Raw genomic sequence first — 18,627 nt, 5'->3', positions numbered from 1 at the left:
ATTTGCATTGTAAGAATTAGCATGGATGTTGGCATGCATCTTTACTGCTGGCAAGGTAAATCACTGTGAAATGTTTTGTTTCCCCCCCCCTTTTTTTTTCTCTGTGAACAAGAACATCACATGGAGCAGCTTCCAGCTGGCAGGGTGAGAAGGAGAACAATGCAGTCAGATGTTGGGGGGGGGGGGGGGGGGGGGGGGTCTCCTGTGCACATACTAGATTCCAGATTGAGACAGTCCTTAACAGCCTTCTTAGCCAAGTGTCCTCTCTCTTCCATTTCTCTCTTTTCTGTGCCTCTCACTTGTAACTTCATTCCAATATGGGGGAAAACTGAGGAGAGAAAGAAATGGAAGAGAGACGGAGAAGGGCAGATTCAATTAAATCCAGAGCAAAACTCATACAAAAGTATAGTGGTGGCCATACTCATCCATTTTTTTATCGATATCTGGCTGATTCACTCATTGACAGAAGATTTTGCTTGATGGGTGGTGGGCCAGGAATGTGTTGTGGCATTCAGTTTCGCAACGAGCAACATGTGGTGTTTGCTACTAAGCTTACTCACCTGTACACCGACCCATGTCATCTCTCCACTGTCGGGCGCTCCTTCCGGTCTTTTCTCTGCTGTGCTACATCATAAATGCTAGAGGTCAAACACAAGAGGCCTTGTAAGGTATGTGCCTTGGTGCCCCTAGTGTTTGGCCACTAGAATTTACACAGGTTCCCTAGGAGAGCAGAGACAGGAAGGAGAGTCCGGTGGTGGAGAGAAGTCACATGTCGGTGGATGGGGGGCAGACATTGGGGGATACCTGGGAACCCGAAAGGCAGTGCACACAGATTTTCATTTGATTTCATAGTGAAATCTGTTACCGGCATCAACCAGTGTGTGACCACCTTAACAGTTGTGCAGAGCAACCAATCAGAATTCATGATCAGCTTAAGTGAAATTAATATTGGACTGCCCTGCCAAATTCAGAGTTAAAGGTATAAACAAATTGTATATCTGCAAATATCTCAGCATTGTTTTCTGCAGATACAATAACAAGTGCAAGTAAATCATATCTAGTTCAGACCTGTGTTCATTTTAGTGAAGGATGTGACAAGTATACTTTAGCGCAAGCACTTGACTCCTCTGTTCCTGACTATAGTACAATTATCATTTTACTAAGATAGCGTTTATTTCTTCTTTGTAATACTTATATAAAAAGCAAGTCCATATTCATGTCAATTTGCCACTGTCTGTTCTTTCCACTAAACAAACTTTGTTGGATTTGTCTTTGTTTTGGGCTCAGGTAGGGAAAAAAAACTTGAATGCTATTAGGCTGCCCACTGCCATCACTAACAAACTCTCACTAATGCAGCAGAGGGCGGGTAAATGACAGCTTTTAGTTTCGCACCACCTGTGGCACATGGATTAGATGAGTTACAAATACTGCAATCTATGTAGAGGAAGTACCATCTGCTATCAAGCCAGTGCGATATTCAAATGGAAAACAGACAAATGCAGCTCATACTAAAAGTTTTCAAATGAAATATAATATAAAAGTATTAAAACGCATAAACATTTCGCAGCTGAGGTCACTGTGTCCTTAATGGTTGCCCTATTCTTGTCATATGGGCTTGTAGAACAACATCTTTATTTTACTTTTGAATCATGTACTTTAGTATTGAAATAAAAAGATCAGAAAGATGAGCTATAATTGTGTTAACATAACAGAAGGTCACATTCAGAGTGCCACCATCTCTCTATTTTTAAAATTAGCTCTTGCGCTAAAATGTCGACATGCACTGAAACATAAAAGCACTATTACAAATGTCTCTTTGGACAGAATACATTTTAGTGGACTATAAAGGCAGTTATTTTCCTTTCCATCTTTTGCTAAGAAAAGTGTGGAGACTCAGCTAAGTGCCAAGAAGTCTCCACCATCATGGTACCTAGGCTGAGAATTGCTGTATTCTTGTTCCCTTTACATACACATTGATTTCAATGAGAACTATTCAACATTTTTTCAAATAAAATGGATTATGATTAACCCATTCAGGTTCCGTCGTTTTCACGTGAGAAATGTTCACCTCCCATTCATTAGCCTATAACTTTATCACTACTTATCACAATGCACTGATCTATATCTTGTTTTTTCCGCCACCAATTAGGCTTTCTTTGGGGGGTACATTTTGCTAAGAGCCACTTTACTGTAAATGCATTTTAACAGGAAGAATAAGAAAAAAATGGAAAAATTCATTATTTCTCAGTTTTCAGCCATTATAGTTTTAAAATAATACATGCCTCCATAATTAAAACTCACGTATTGTATTTGTCCATATGTCCCGGTTATTACACCGTTAAAATTATGTCCCTATCACAATGTATGGCGACAATATTTTATTTGGAACTAAAGGTGCATTTTTTCCATTTTGCTTCTATCACTATTTACAAGTTTAAAATAAAAAAATATAGAAATATTTCATCTTTACATTGATATTTAAAAAGTTTAGACCCTTAGGTAAATATTTACATGTTTTTTTTTTTTTATTGTAATGGTTTTTTTTTTTATACTAAACATTTTATTTGGGTACTTTTGGGAGGGTGGGAGGTAAACAATAGATTTATAATGTAAATGTGTGTTAATTCTTGTTTGTTTTTTTTTCAGGTGTAGTATTACTTTTTGGCCACAAGATGGCGGCCATGAGTTTGTTTACATGACGTCACTCTAAGCGTACCACGCACTTAGAGTGACGCATCGGGAAGGAGACGGCCAGAAAAAGCTCAGCTTCCGAGAGAAGCTGTCGCTTTTTCAGCGGGGGAGAGGAATCAGTGATTAGGCTCCATAGCCCGATACATTGATTCCTTGGCTACCGAATCCGCGGCCGAGAGTGAGCGTGCACGCGCACGATCGGCCGCGGGGGCGCGCGGTAGCGCGCATGGTTCCTGGACGTAGAAACTACGTCCAGGAACCAAAATATGTTAATAATAGTCTTTGACTCTCTGCAGGATTATTCACAGATATGTATGGAGTACAGAGAGGGGAACCAAGAAGTTCAGCTCACAGCCCATTTCAGCTTGATGGGACAAGATTGAACTTTCTAGGATATGATTATATCAGCCCAAAGTACCCCTGAACCAGCATGGGAGCGGGGTAGGGGTCAGTAGTTGACTTGGGGCTTCTTCCAACTCCCCATAGTCTTTCAGGTTCCTCTGTGTCCTTCGCATCTCCTCCATTGTTCCGATGTCACCCCAATTAAAGTCACCGACCTGGCTGGGTGGTGCACTATGGTGCATGCACAGTCCTGGCCATACACCTCCTTGATTGCCCTCCCATTACCATGATTGTTCTGCACATGTTCAGTTACAAGTCTTTATGACCTTTGCATACACAGAACCCTTTTGGTTATGGTAGTGCAAGAGAGGAGGTGCGCAGCGGGACACGGACTTTAAATTAGGTGACAGCAGAACAATGGAGGGGTCTCCAAGGACACCTAGGAACCTGAAAGACTTAAGGCTGCCATACACTGGTCGATTGCCACCAGATCGACCAATAGATAGATCCCTCTCTGATCTAATCTGATTACAGAGGGATCTATTGGCTGCCCATACACTGCACACAGATTTGAATCGATTTCAGTATGAAATTGATTCAAAACCTGTGGAGCTGCCACTGCCGCCTGCCTCGCTACCCCTGCTTCCCCAGCCAGCTGCAATACATTACCTGTCCGGCCGGCTCGAGTCCCCAGGATACGTGTGGTCTCACTTCTCTAGGCTTCTTCCATGTTCTTTTCACTTCCTGTCTTGTCCTGAGGCAAGCGGAAGTTTAAACAGTAGAGGGCGCTCTACTGTTTGAACTTCGGCTTGTCACAGGACATGACAGGAAGTGAAGAGGACACGAAGGCCAGCCGGAAGAAGTGAGACAGCATGGATTTTGGGGACTCGCGTCAGCCGTACAGGTGATCTATTGCTGGTACTATTCTGCGTTGGTCGTTGCCAAATCGAACGCCGCTAGCAATGAGCTCCAGACCTACCGGCGATTGAGCAAAATGTTCCAGCGGGATGTCGGATGGCAATCAGTTGATTGGTCAGTGTTTGCGTTATCGATTTCACAATGTAAGGAATAGCGGAGATGCCGCCGCATGGGCAAGCGGCATGGCGGCTATCTCCGCATTCCAGCCGGCATTCTGCTGTGCAGCAACACGCTGCTGGTTTGCCTGGTCCTTCTAGTGCACACAGATTGAGAGCTATGCGTGCGCGCGCCAGGCGACAGGACCTTTATGCTGCTAGAAGGGGAATCAGCTGATCATGCCGATCAGCTGACTCCAGCCATGCTCCGGATTGGCTGAGTGACTGGGGCGGCGCTGTGGAGCGCTTTTAGTATATATAGGACTTGCTTGTCACTTGCAAGTTGTCTGTTGTTGCGAACAGTTACGTGTGAGCGCTCAGACCTGAGTCAGATCCCACAGTGTGTTAGAACCAGCCGGAGCTGGGAATTCACACTGAGTCAGATTCCAGTGATAGCTTTAAAGTACTATTGCATGCTATTTTTTATGTGTTAGTCTAGTTCCCAGGTGTTGAGACCAAGGACCTCACACCTATGACTAGGAGATTGTTATATTGTCACTACCATCTGTTAGACTAGTTCCCAGGTGTTGAGACCAAAGACCTCACACCTAAGACTAGGGTTGAGAGACACTTCTGTTACCTGTTCTGACCTTTGGCTTTCCTGACTACTCTCCTGTTCTCTGATTTGGTACTTCCGCCCATCTGATTACCTGTTGCCAACATTGCCTGTACCTGGATACCGAATCAGTCTTCCGCTTCTGTACTTTGTCTGTCCGTATGTTGCTGACCTGGCTTGTCTGACCTTTCTGGCTGTCACCTAGCTCCTGGGTGACCAGCCTTATTGTACACCTGTGACACCTGCTCTTCAGGTGGTTACTTGCTGCTATATCTAGCCTATGGTCACCAGCTCCTCTGGAGACCATTGTGCAGTACAGTCAGTGGGTCTCTACCTCTCTAAGATCCACTGGCTGCAGTACAGTCTGGTTCCCTGCCTCTCAGGGAATCCTTGGCTGCAGTACAATCGGATTCCCTGCTCCTCAGGGAATCCCTAGCTGCAGACCAATCCTCATTACATTACTCCAGTCAGTGATCCCTGCTCCTCAGGTATCCACTGGCTGCAGTACAGTCTGATTTCCTGCTCCTCAGGAAATCCTCGGCTGCAGGTCTATCTGAATCACTCTTTCCATTACATATCATTACCTGGCAGCACAGTCAGTGGGACTCTGCCCCTCAGAGGTCCACTGGCTGCAGTGCAGTCCGATTCCCTGCTCCTCAGGGAATCCTGGGCTGCAGTAGTGTCTGTATCTCCCGCGTCTCGGGAGATCATCTCTCCAATTACTGTTACACCTAACACTATACCACATTGTGTGTCCTGTGTCTAGCTATACTAGTATTATTGGTGATTCTGCAGATCACCACATAATCAAGTATAGCATCTGTATTATTGGTGATACTGCAGATCACCAATAATCAGGAAAATCTGTGTTGCTGACACCAAGCGTTACACACAACAAATTAGATCACAGTGATCGAATCTGCTGTATATCGGCGGGAATTTGAGTGAGTGCATGGGTACCTTTAAGGTGGTCACACACGATAAAATAAAATGATCCAATTTATAGAAATTCAATAAAAAAATGTGTTGTACAGAAAAATTGAAAGTTGTTTTTAATTTGTTCGAGAAATGTTATCAAATTTCCCTTTTTTTTTAATATATAAGTCAATCGGGAATGGTGATTTTTTTTTTCTGATCATGTTTTTATGAAAATTGAAAGATGTAGGGTCGGATTGTCAATTTTTGATGTATAGACTCAAGCAATTTTCTCAGCGTTTTCAATCTTGTTTTTTTTAAATTGTTGAAAAATTGGACAAGAGTTTCATATATTGGTCAGATTTTTCAAATGTTGCAATCAATCAAAAAATGTATTGTAATTCTTGAATGGAAAGTAATTATAAAAAGAATTATACAAAATGGTATGGTATGTAGACTCCTAAAGGGGGGCTGGAAGAAGGTAGTTAAGGAATTGAATAGGTTACATGTGTTGATGGGATATCATTGCTCATCACACTACTAAAAATACTGTCTAATGTACCTATCTACGTCTCTGTTGCCTATCCATTACATTTTTAAGATGGAATAAAAATATATATTTTCAAGCCACTTTGAGCCTGAGGTATATGCCCTACTGATATTAACCTGAATATGGCAATTATCCATGTTGGCAAAGCTGTCAACAAATTCTCTGTTGTTTCATCAGTGATCCTTATGGTGCAAACTAGCAATCACATGTAAATGTTTGGAAGTGTAAAAAATATAAAAATGACCATTTTTACTTGCCAATATATTACACAGAGGTCTGTTAATATTTTGTCATGATGCCAGCAAGTTGCCCATTGAGGCCCTAATAAGGGCATATATGGCTTTGTCATACAAATGTCAGGGTTAAAATTAATTAAAGGAATACTATCGATACCCAAGTGTTCTAAAATGACAATGTACGAATAATGTCTAAGTAGCTGTGTAAACATTTTCCTACTTTTCATGTTAAATATCAGAGGCAAAAGCTGTAATTTATTGAGGGTAGGATTTAGCTATATTGGGACAAATCAATTGCAGAAGGGGTGTCTGCTTCAATCCACAGCCAGAGTTGCATATGAGACTACAGAAAGCAAATATCAAACATATCAAACTCTGAAAGCAAAAACAATATGAAAAAGCTATGAGAATTAGTTATATTTCCTCTGCTCTCTTCAGACACTTCAGTCAGAAACAGAGCTCCCAACAGCTGCAGCTCCTGTGTCCTGTCTCTCTCTGTCACACACAGAGCTACACATAGAGTTAACTGATCAAGTGTGAGTGGAATTTCCCCTCTCCTCATAGCTCAGTCAGTCGTCAGTTTTGGCGTCAGTAAAGTTTGAATGTATATTGATAACAGTAAACAAAGAAGTTGCTACTAAAATGTATACACCAGTACTTGGCAGCACTTCCCAAACAATTCCTGTGTCAATTGAAAAAAAATATGTGAATCGATAGTATTCCGTTAAATTCTTACTATAGTTAGGCTCAGAATTGATGGTGCCATTCATGTCATCATACTAAAAACTAGTAATCACAACAACATTGTGAAAGAAAGGTCTGCTTCATGAACACTAGATGCATGGAGTTAGTATGTACTCCCTGTGTTTGCATGAGTTTCCGTCAAGTATCCCCCCCAGTCCAACATCCCCCCCCCCACACACACACACACACACATATAAAAATGGCCTAAAAGTCTTATGCACACGTACAAACCATGTCCCCGGTAAGGAACAGGACATTTCCTGATGTGGTGACATTTCATGGCTGACGCTGTACCTACCAAAGTGTTCTGCTACTATACGAGGGTGGGGAGGGCGGGAACCAACAGAGTGTTGATGGAGTAACGTCACATGGCGGACGGGGTAGGTGGGGAGAACGCTGCTCAGCTGAAGCAATCTGTCAGGGAGATTGCTGCCCAAATGACAGAGGAGGGTCAGAGGCTTTTGTACACAGGCTGGATTCTCAGCAGAGGCAGTCATTATTGGTTGCCTCAGCCGAGTTTCATCTAGCATGTGTACGGGGGCTTTAGTCTACAATAGGAACAGAAGATAATGTCTGACTATGGTAGGAATTAGATTATGAGCTCCTCTTGACATGACTTTATATACTATGTAAAAGTACTGCAGAAGATGTCAGCGCTATAAACAGTGTAAATGCATTGGGGCCATTATAATGCCAGTTTTGCAAAACTATTTCATAAGATCTTCACAATCTGACCAGAAGTTGAACAAGAGGCCTCTAAGCCAATGAACTCAGGGAAGCCTCAGTGAGAGGTGTTGTGGCTTTTCTTCAGTTCAGTATTGCAGCAGTAATGTGATGAAGTGAAGGAGACATTGTTGGTTCTTCAGTCAACATCTTAAGAAGGTTGCAGAACATTACAACAATCATGAACAAGGGTGCTTTGCAGGGAATGGGGGGGGGGGGGGGGGATTTACTAGAAAGAGCACTTTGTAACATTTAAATATGAGGTTTGCATGAATAAAACAAGTCTTTCCTCTATCCTGCTCCATCCAGGAAATAATGACTTTCAAATTTATGCAGACAAGAAGACGAATAAATGCATTGATTGCACCAACTTTTTCCAACTACACAAGCAGTGGCGTAGCAATAGGGGGTGCAGGGGTTACGACCGCACCAGGACCCTTTGGCCAGAGGGGCCCTGTCACAGGAGCTCTAGTGGCTGACCGCACTTAGCCTTCTAAACGGTGCCAGCGCACAGATCGTGCGAACTCTGGTCGCAGTCAATGCGCAGGAACCGTTAAGAATTAGCCGCAGACAACTCAGAAGGGAGCCTGTGAGACACGGGTAATTACAACGTCACCTACTGGTTCAGAGTAAACTGCCACCACCGCGGTTACTATGGGACCGTGGGGCCCACTAACTGACTGACTAATCCTGCGAATAAAACGGTTAAACACACGATATTTTGTCTAGCCAACAACAAACAAACAGTAGCGTATCGTCAGAGACCCGGGATCATTTCTGTGTGTGTGCTGATAAGCAGGGTAGCGAAACAGTGAATGACTTGGGGAAAGTCGTTTATTCACGCAATATAAATAATTAATATATACAGACAATTATTAAAATCAACAATTATTGAAACAGTAATAGCCAGTATGAAAAATAAAAGAAGGGAGAAAAATACTTAGTTCCTGGAAAGATGTCCTGTTTGTGGGAAAAATCAGAGTTCTGGTTTCCAATCAAGTTCAAGCAAACGGTTTCAAGTTCTTAGAGTTCTTTGTTCAGATGGGTCAGCAAAATGGCCACCAGCCCTATGTCCTCTGGCTGGCAGCAGATTGTCATGAAGATGGTAAAGGGAGGAAACTTCTTCCCAGGCAGCTCATTCACTTTTTATGGAGCTGAGCTCAGAGGCGGGCTCCCAGAGTCGGCCCTCCAGGCCGGACTATGGTAATCACATGTGGGCAGGGGCTTTAGCAACCTCATAATCCTGACATGTTCCCTAGGCAGACCTGCGCGGCCGGCCCACAAATAATAAGTACATATTCTCGATCCCCAGAACCTACCGATTAATATGATATCAAACTTGGGCATGTTTGCATGCCTGGTTAAAAAACGGTGGAATTCCCAGAGTTCTGTTTAGGACAGTGGCCCAAATTTAATATCAAAACACTCACAAGATCCGGACCAGCAGAATGATATAACTTTCACATTTCTCACCTGAACGGTATTGCTTAAACATGCTCAAAATACTAAACTCCATGCTTCTAATATGGCTCCGGCCGGTCTGAGCAGAGCAGATTTTTTGAATAGCCCCCTGCTGGGAGCTCATCCTGTCTTCCCCAAATGGCAGAGTGAGTTCTCTGCTGACTAATTAACATCTAGGTGTCACCTGGTTCCCAGAGCCAAAAGGGAAATTGTGCCTTCCACAGGGAATATGTCCAAGCTAATTAACACCTTCCCCCAAGGCTGTCACTGTAGCTTAGGAACAGCTGGGGAATCTGTCTTAGCTGAGGGATACTTCTTATCAAATCTTGGTTCTATTGATCTGAAGCGCAATCGATGCAGGAATCGAGTGCGATCGTTCTTTACTTCACGGGCGGTGCCAGGACGCGCCTGCGTCCCCGCAACCGTCCGTGACAGGCCCTCTCTCAACTGCAGTATTAGCTCTCTATTGGTCCTGTGCTGATAATAATCACTTCTATAAATGCTTTGAATAGTAGTAATTATTAATAAACTGTTTCCCATCCCCTACATTTGTAGGTCTTGGTGTGCCATATAAATTGTTATGTATAGAATGCTTTGGGGGGCCAAAAACTTGCACTGAGGCCCAAAGCTCCTTAGCTACACCTCTGCATCCAAGAACAGCTTGGTGAAGATCAATGCCTTTTCAAGTATGATGGAGCACCGTGCCATAAGGCCAAAGTGATAACTAAGTGGTTTGGGAAACAAAGCATTGCAATTTTGGGTCCATGGCCAGAAAACTACCCAGACCTTAATTCAATTAAGAACTTGTGGTCGATGTTCAAGAGGCAGGTGGACAAACAAAATTGATTATAAAAGAATGTGTTGCCATCAGTCAGGATTTGGCACAGAAGTTGATTAACAGCCTTCCAGGGTGAAATACAGAGGTCTTGAAGAAGAAAGGCCAACACTGCACATACTGACTCATAAATACTGCAAATATTGACTGCATAAACAGGATGTAATTATCAATAAAAGCCTTTGAAACTTATTAAATGCTTATAAGTATGCTTTAAAAAACACAGAAACAACTGACAAAAAGATCTAATAACACTGAAGCAACAAACTTTATGAAAGCCAGTATGTGTACCATTCTCAAAATGTTTGGCATTGACTGTAGTAATCCTATATAATATTATCCCTGTGTCTCTGCTTCCCATGTCCCTGTGTCCATGCTGAAAACCAACTGTGCATGTGTGCGCAGTTCAGCCAGCTCTAACAGCTCTGCACACATCCCTGTGGTTGCTAGGGCAACAGGTACGCAGTGTGCCGAGCTGGGGACATGATGTGGTTTTTGCGTGATAAAAAAAAAAAAAAGGAGGAGGATGGGGCCAGGGGGGCGGGCGTGTGTGGCCGGTGTACACGGGTGGCGCACACGGCTTTTTAGAGGAGAGTCAGTGAGGGGGCCGCGGCCAACGCCTAACGCCCGTTTTCAAATGGGCCCTAGCCCTAGTATGATATAAACATTTTAATAATATAATCAATAGGATAAATAGCAAAGTCACCTGGGGAGACATAGAGTTGGAATCCTGCACTATTCCCCCAGCATTACTGCTCTGCACTGAAAGGGAAACAACAAGAACCCATGTAATAAAACATACACATTTGTGTATGGCCTGGTATAGTTATAATAACAATGACATATTTTGTTAGTTCTGCTATTATCTGCATAACACCATGGACTGATAGAAAAAGTATGTACATGTGAGCCTCTAAGGAGAATAAAATGGAAATCCCCATTTGTTTAACAGCTACATAGAAATACCCCAAGATTCCCCTCTTGTTGCCCTGGTCATTGTATGCTAGAGATGACTGACCTGACCTTTCAAACAGCAACCTGAAACAGTCATGTATTTAGAAGCAGTTAGTGTAGTCAAATCTTAGTCAGAGTGCCTAATCTGCACACTCCTTCTTGAACTTAAAGAGAACCTGTACAGAGTAAAAATATTTAAAATAAACACACGAGGTAACTTCAAATGAAAATTACAGAGTTACCTTGCCATCAGTTCCTCTCAGAAGCTCACCATTTTCTTCTGACAATAATCCCATCCAGTTCTGACAATATTTTGTCAGATCTGAAATATATCAGTTGCTGTCAGTAAAATATTAGTTGCTGTCAGTTATAGCTGAGAGGAAAACGGATGTACCAGGCAATGTCCATGTTTCCCTATGGCTCAAGTGGGCGATGTTACAGTTTAACTGTGTGCTGACTAGAAAGCTGTTATGGGTAATGGCTATTTTCAAAATGGAGGACAGAAAATTCCCTTGATCATAGTGAACAAATAGGACGCAGGAGAGGAGAAAGACACTGAGGAGTAGACTACATGGAAGGTAAGTATGACTTGTGTATGCCTATTTTGAATTTTATTTTCAGTACAGGTTTTCTTTAAGCTTAAAGAGAAACTCTAACCAAGAATTGAACTTTATCCCAATCAGTAGCTGATACTCCCTTTTACATGAGAAATATATTGCTTTTCACAAACAGACCACCAGGGGGCGCTGTATGACTGATTTTGTGCTGAAACCCCTCCCACAAGACGCTCTGGGACCGTGGTACTTTTGGCAGTTTGTTACAATGTAACAAGTTTTACAGACAGGAATTAGCTGTTTACAGCTGTCTCTAACAGCCAAAACAGCTAGCAGCAGCTACATAACCTGCCCACAGTAAAAATGTCACCATGTAATAAATGTCAGAATGTAAATCGGGGAGAGGAAAGGTTTTACAATGAGCAAACACTGACTAAATCATTTATACATAATTATTGTAAAAATGAAGCACTTTTTTTTATTGCATTATTTTCACTGGAGTTCTTCTTTAACTTCTTGCCGAACGATCCACGCCGATTGGTGTAAATGGCCTTCTATGGGGCTGGCAGGAGAGCACGCACGCCGATGCGCGTACATCTCCACTTGGAAGGCGGAGCGGACCTTCAGTCTCGCAGCAGCGATTGCAAGAGACAAGACAAGACAAGACAAATAACATTTATATCGCGCTTTTCTCCTGGCGGACTCAAAGTGCCAGAGCTGCAGCCACTAGGGAATGCTCTATAGGCAGTAGCAGTGTTAGGGAGACTTGCCAAAGGTCTCCTACTGAATAGGTGCTGGCTAACTGAACAGGCAGAGCCGAGATTCGAACCCTGGTCTCCTGTGTCAGAGGCGGAGCCATTAACCATTACACTATCCAGCCACTACAAGAGATCAGCAGGACTGCCAGGCAGCTGCCATTGTTTAAAAGGAAATAGATATGGCATCAGTGATATCCCTTTCTCACTATAAGGTCGCTTTAACAGGAAACGGAAATGTGCAGTGGTTAAAGCCAAGTAATCATTTAGATTGAAGCTGTGTAAATGTACAAGCTGATGGTATTGATGGCATTCTCTGATTCTGATCAGCTCCTATATGTTTCTGTTTGCTGTAACTTGGAAATATGCATACCAGGAAATTTGTCAGTAATTTGTACTGTAATGTTGCAGTCAGGGGCGTAACTAGAAATCACTGGGCCCCCCTGCAAATATTTGGATGGGGCCCCCCCCATAGGTGCCAAATAATCGTAATGGGGCAGCGTTTCACTGTAAATTAATTGTAAAGTGGGCAGCATTTTACCAGACAATCGTAATGTGGGCCAGAAAATCGTAATGTGGGCAGAGTTCACCAGAAAATCGTAATGTGGGCCTTTAGAAAATCATAATGTGGGCAGAGTTCACCAGAAAATCGTAATGTGGGCACCAGTCACCAGAAAATAGTAACGTGAGCAGCAGTCACCAGAAAATTGTAACGTGGGCAGCATTCACCAGACAATCGTAATGTGGGCAGCGTTCACCAGAATATCGTAATGTGGGCCAGAAAATCGTAATGTGGGCCAGAAAATCGTAATGTGGGCAGAGTTCACCAGAAAATCGCAATGTGGGCAGCAGTCACCAGAAAATTGCAATGTGGGCATCAGTCACCAGAAAATCCTAATGTGGGCAGCAGTCACCAGAAAATCCTAATGTGGGCAGCAGTCAGTCACCAGAATGTCGTAATGTGGGCAGCAGACACCAGAAAATCGCAATGTGGGCAGCAGACACCAGAAAATCGCAATGTGGGCAGCAGACACCTGAAAATCGTAATGTGGGCAGCAGACACCTGAAAATCGTAATGTGGGCAGCAGACACCTGAAAATCGTAATGAGGGCAGCAGACAGCTGAAAATCGCAATGTGGGCAGCAGTGACCAGAAAATTGTAATGTGGGCAGAGTTCACCAGAAAATCGCAATGTGGGCAGCAGTCACCAGAAAATCGCCATGTGGGCAGCAGTCACCAGAAAATTGCAATGTGGGCATCAGTCACCAGAAAATCCTAATGTGGGCAGCAGTCACCAGAATATCGTAATGTGGGCAGCAGTCACCAGAAAATCCTAATGTGGGCAGCAGTCAGTCACCAGAATGTCGTAATGTGGGCAGCAGACACCAAAAAATCCTAATGTGGGCAGCAGTCACCAGAAAATCCTTATGTGGGCAGCAGTCACCAGAAAAATCGCAATGTGGGCAGCAGTCACCAGAAAATCGCAATGTGGGTAGCAGTCACCAGAAAATCCTAATGTGGGCAGCATACACCAGAAAATCGTAATGTGGGCAGCAGACACCAGAAAATTGCAATGTGGGCAGCAGACACCTGAAAATCGCAATGTGGGCAGCAGACACCTGAAAATCGTAATGTGGGCAGCAGACACCTGAAAATCGTAATGTGGGCAGCAGACACCTGAAAATCGTAATGAGGGCAGCAGACACCTGAAAATCGCAATGTGGGCAGCAGTGACCAGAAAATCGCAATGTGGGCAGCAGTGACCAGAAAATCGTAATGTGGGCAGCAGACACCAGAAAATCGTAATGTGGGCAGCAGACACCAGAAAATCGCAATGTGGGCAGCAGTGACCAGAAAATCGTAATGTGGGCAGCAGACACCAGAAAATCGTAATGTGGGCAGCAGACACCAGAAAATCGTAATGAGGGCAGCAGACACCAGAAAATCATAATGTGGGCAGCAGACACCAGAAAATCGTAATGAGGGCAGCAGACACCTGAAAATCACAATGTGGGCAGCAGTGACCAGAAAATCACAATGTGGGCAGCAGACACTAGAAAAAAAATGCACCTGTGAAAAAAAACCCAATTCACTTACCTGACAGAAGTCTTCTCCTCTCCCGGCATCTGGCTCGCAGCTCCCCGAGTCCTCCTGCAGCACATCTCCTGGGCTGACAGGCAGAGTGCAGGGCTACGGCAAGATGGCTGCCGAAGCCCTGTACTAGAGACACAAATAGTCTCCAGTGTAGGGCTTCTTCGGCGGCCATCTTGCCGTAGCCCTGCTCTGCCTGCCGGAGACTATGCAGGCTGCTGGAGCGGGGCTGCGGGGAATGAACTGGCGCAGCGTCTATTAGACGCTGCGGCCAGTTGAGCACCTTGCTGGGGGGTCCAGAGCAGCGCTCCCCCCACGCACAGTGAGCGGCCCCAGAGCAGCCCCGGGCGGCCGGGCCCCCCTGCGGCTGAGAGAGTCGCATCCCCGGTAGGTACGCCGGTGGTGACAGCCTTTCCTCCTCCGGGCCCCTGACTTGCTAGGGGCCCCCCTGCAACTGCAGGGGCTGCAGGGTCTATTCCTACGCCCCTGGTTGCAGTTCTTTGGAAGTCACCTGTCACCTTCTATCACACTGGAGGTGGGAAAGAGTAAGTAAATAGCAGTGATTCTGTTCACTTTAAACATCCACTCAAGTGAAAAGAGGTCTCTCTATTCTTCCAGTAAATCTACAACCCTAATCCCGGTCATATAAGTCCATAGCAAGAATTGCAGAAACTACTAACTTACCAGCCTTTCAGCAACCCCACTACTTTAGATCCATAACAAACCCTGGCCTTATATTTGTATTATTATTATGATGAGTGCATATACAGTTAGCATCTTCTGTGGCCCTTTAAAATATGTGCAGTTACAAAACACTGATGAGATACATGTAATGCACAAGGATACACTTAAACAGGTCAGCTGATGTATTGTACATAGGGATGAGAAATATGGACCCACATTACACAGGGTTAAACACATGGAAGAGGAGACAGAGCTTTGTCCATTTGAGCTTATATTCTATGGAGTTGAGAGATAGAACAACTGGTAAGGAGCGTCTGTTTATGAGGTGGTAGCATGTTAGTCAATGGTCAGTTAGTGTCCTCAGTGAGATGCTATGCTTGCCTGAGGTTGTGAGTTTTTAGGTTGGGCCTAAAGATGGTAAGTATTGGTGAGCAATGAACAAATAGTGGAAGGGAGTTCCAGGAATGGGGAGAAATGAAAAATAAGTATTTTATGTGAGAATAAGAAGAGGTGACTAGAGAGGAAGAAAGGAGCAGTGGTGTAACAATAGGGGTTGCAGAGGTAGCGACCACATCGGGGCCCTTCCACATCTCCACCACCTCTCCTGTCACCGCTCCTTTCCACACCAAATCCCTCCTGACACAAGGCAGGAGATAGGCCACCAGGCAGGACAGAGGCCATTATTTATATAGAGCGGGGTATAGTACTACACTAGCTAGGCCTATTTTTAACATTGATCCTCAACCACCCAGAAAGCACACTTATCCGGCATCATCTAATTCCGGTCTGTGCCGGATAAGTGAGACCCTGCTGTATTTTTCTTTTGTAGCGTTAGAGACTGACAGCTACAACACTTTGGCTTTCCAACTAGTGGAGCTTAAAGTACCTGAGATTAAAGTAAAGAACACATTTCTACATACCTGGGGTTTCCTCCAGCCCCCTTCAGGCTGATCAGTCCCTCACCGTCCTCTTCCGCCTTCTGGATCCTCTGCTACAGCCCCCGGTAATTTGTCCCTTTTGTAGAAATACAATTATATATATATATATATATATATATATATATATATATATATATATATATATATAATCTATTTAAGTGCTAAGTAAAATAAATAAAAAAGTATGCTAAAACCAATATACATTACCTCTAATTGAATTGCTGGTTTTTAGTGAGCCAAGCACTGGGTTCTTACAGCTCTTCATAAAGGACAACTGGAGTGAGAAGGATATGCTGCTGCCATATTTATTGTCTTTTACACAATACCAGTTGCCTGGCTGTCCTGCTGATATTTCATGCATCAGTAATGTCTGAATCACACGGCTATGGGATTTGCAGCCTCCCGCATGGAAACTGAAGGCAATGTCGCTTACCTTAGCGATTCAGCCGGCGGTGGCATTGTTTCCTATGGCAGAGTTTCCCAGCGTGGTTTGCCTGCGTTTCCGCGCTAGTAGAAACGGGCCCTCAAACATCTGATCTGCTTGTTTCGGGGCTGTAGCTAAAATTAGTAGAGGCAGAGGATGGTCAGGACTGCCAAGCAGTTTGCATTGTTTCAAAGGAAATAAATATGGCAGCCTCCATATTCCTCTGGCAGTGGAGGAGGTCGGCTTTACCACTGCATGTTTAAATTCCTTCAGAAAGAGTCACACCTTCCTCAGAGCTACAAATCATACATCATTTTTTGAAGATGAATTGCACAGAAAATTCACCTTAGGTTGTACCTCTTTCTTTTCCTATGACTCCATGACGCCTTTAGATTTTGGATGCTTGGCAATAAGTGTCATTTTAGAATTTTCAGCGAAAGAGGTGTTGAAGCATAACATAAATGTGGTTCACATGCATCACTGTATTTCATCATCATTACATGTGTTTTTCAACACAATGATCAGAATGTACGACAAGCCAAAAATGAATGAGGCAGAAAAGTCAGAAGCATTAATCTAAACTTTATGACATGTAAGCCTTTTTCCACTGCATGCTATTTCAGTCATGTGCCCTTCTGGAGTGAACAGCAACGCAGTGGCAAACCACAAATTTATAAGCATGCAAATAACAGATATACCCTTCTTTTCAAAAAACAAACTATTTTTTAAATATAGTGGAAGTGTAAAGAATAAACTAAACAAAAATAACTGTATTACATACCACCACTAAATATATGTAGCGTGCAAGACAAATCTTTATTTGGCAAGTAGATAAAAAAAGGGCATTTTTATCCAAGACAGGGTTCAAACGTATTAAAAGTTATGTGTATATTTCCAAATTCAGGAAACCCCCCTGAGACCACAGTGGACCTTGTCATAAATGCATAACATCAATATTTTACACATACTGTATTTCACCCAGTTAATGCTTCCACTAGTAAAAATTGAGTGTAAGGCTTGGTGGTGTATTCTCCACAGTCAGCATGCAACGCATGAGCTGACGTGGAGGAGGTACACACACTAGCACTAGGAAACAGGCTATCCCCAGTATAGTGGAGGGGAGGACTGACTCCAAAAGGAGATTGTGGCGCACAGAGCCGGTGCAGATCCGACAGCCACAAACAATGCTTTCGCTATAACGTCTCAGCGCAAAGTAGCGCTGAGCGCATAAACCAGAACTGAGGAGATCAGGACAGGTAGACAGAATGGACGCTTGCTAGCTAGCCGCTACTTAGTGACAGCAAGCGTCCACAACAAGACAGACTGGAATGAGGCAGCCAATGCGTTGCAGCGATGGCATGCCTCACAAAGACAGGACAGGATAGTCAGGAAATAGCAGGATCAAGATAGATGAACGTAACACAGACAAATATACAATAAGTATGAATTCCTAGCGTATTACAATTACAGCTATCAATGAAACTATTTGTAACGTCTGACTAACATATGTATATATCGGCAATGAACCGATATATAACATAAGCAGGAATGCTGACTAGGACTGGAGTAATACAGGGAACAGGACTCAGAAGGATTCGCTATCTCTTCGCAGAGATGAACGCAATCCACAAACGGTAACAGGACAGGATTCAGAAGGATTCGTTATCTCCTCGCAGAGATGAACGCAATTCACAAACAGGACCAGGAACAGGATAACTAGCTCAGCACGGGTGATCAACGTGCTAGAACTGACTAACTGAACACAGGATATAAACAGTTCGTGTACGTATATATCAGCGTCACTGATGTATCAACGTAACACGAATACAAGGAAAATAATAAACGTGCTGGTATGCATATATATGGGCAATGAACCAATATATGATGCAAAACCAGCAAAGTATCTTTAGAACAAGAAACACGATCGGGGGCTGAAGCGACAGCAAGACAGGCTTAAACTGAAGCTATGAAAACCCGAGGAGTCCTGCAGGAAGCAGATCTTTATACTGAGGTCATCCAATGGGAGCAGACATGCAGATTCCCACACAGGTGAATGATAATCAGTCACAAGCTGACAGCAGGAAAAGGCAGACAAAGCTAT

At 43.6% G+C, this 18,627-nt stretch overlaps 1 long non-coding RNA gene across 3 annotated transcripts in view; it reads right to left on the bottom strand.

Annotated features, from left to right (window-relative positions):
- The window catches only part of LOC137517641 (uncharacterized), an 84,956-nt gene that overhangs the window by 43,882 nt on the left and 22,447 nt on the right, over window positions 1–18,627 (bottom strand). For 2 of the 3 annotated variants that reach the window (XR_011020605.1, XR_011020606.1), the window contains exon 3: window positions 16,085–16,178. This is a non-coding gene — a long non-coding RNA (uncharacterized lncRNA). Of the gene's footprint in view, window positions 1–187; window positions 329–16,084; window positions 16,179–18,627 lie in introns of those variants that run through there. The other variant, XR_011020604.1, reaches the window with a different exon arrangement.

Source organism: Hyperolius riggenbachi, chromosome 5 (genome assembly GCF_040937935.1).
Source record: "Hyperolius riggenbachi isolate aHypRig1 chromosome 5, aHypRig1.pri, whole genome shotgun sequence".
Taxonomy (NCBI): domain Eukaryota; kingdom Metazoa; phylum Chordata; class Amphibia; order Anura; family Hyperoliidae; genus Hyperolius; species Hyperolius riggenbachi.
Note: the sequence above shows the minus strand (reverse complement) of the source record. Positions and strands in the feature narration are given on the sequence as shown.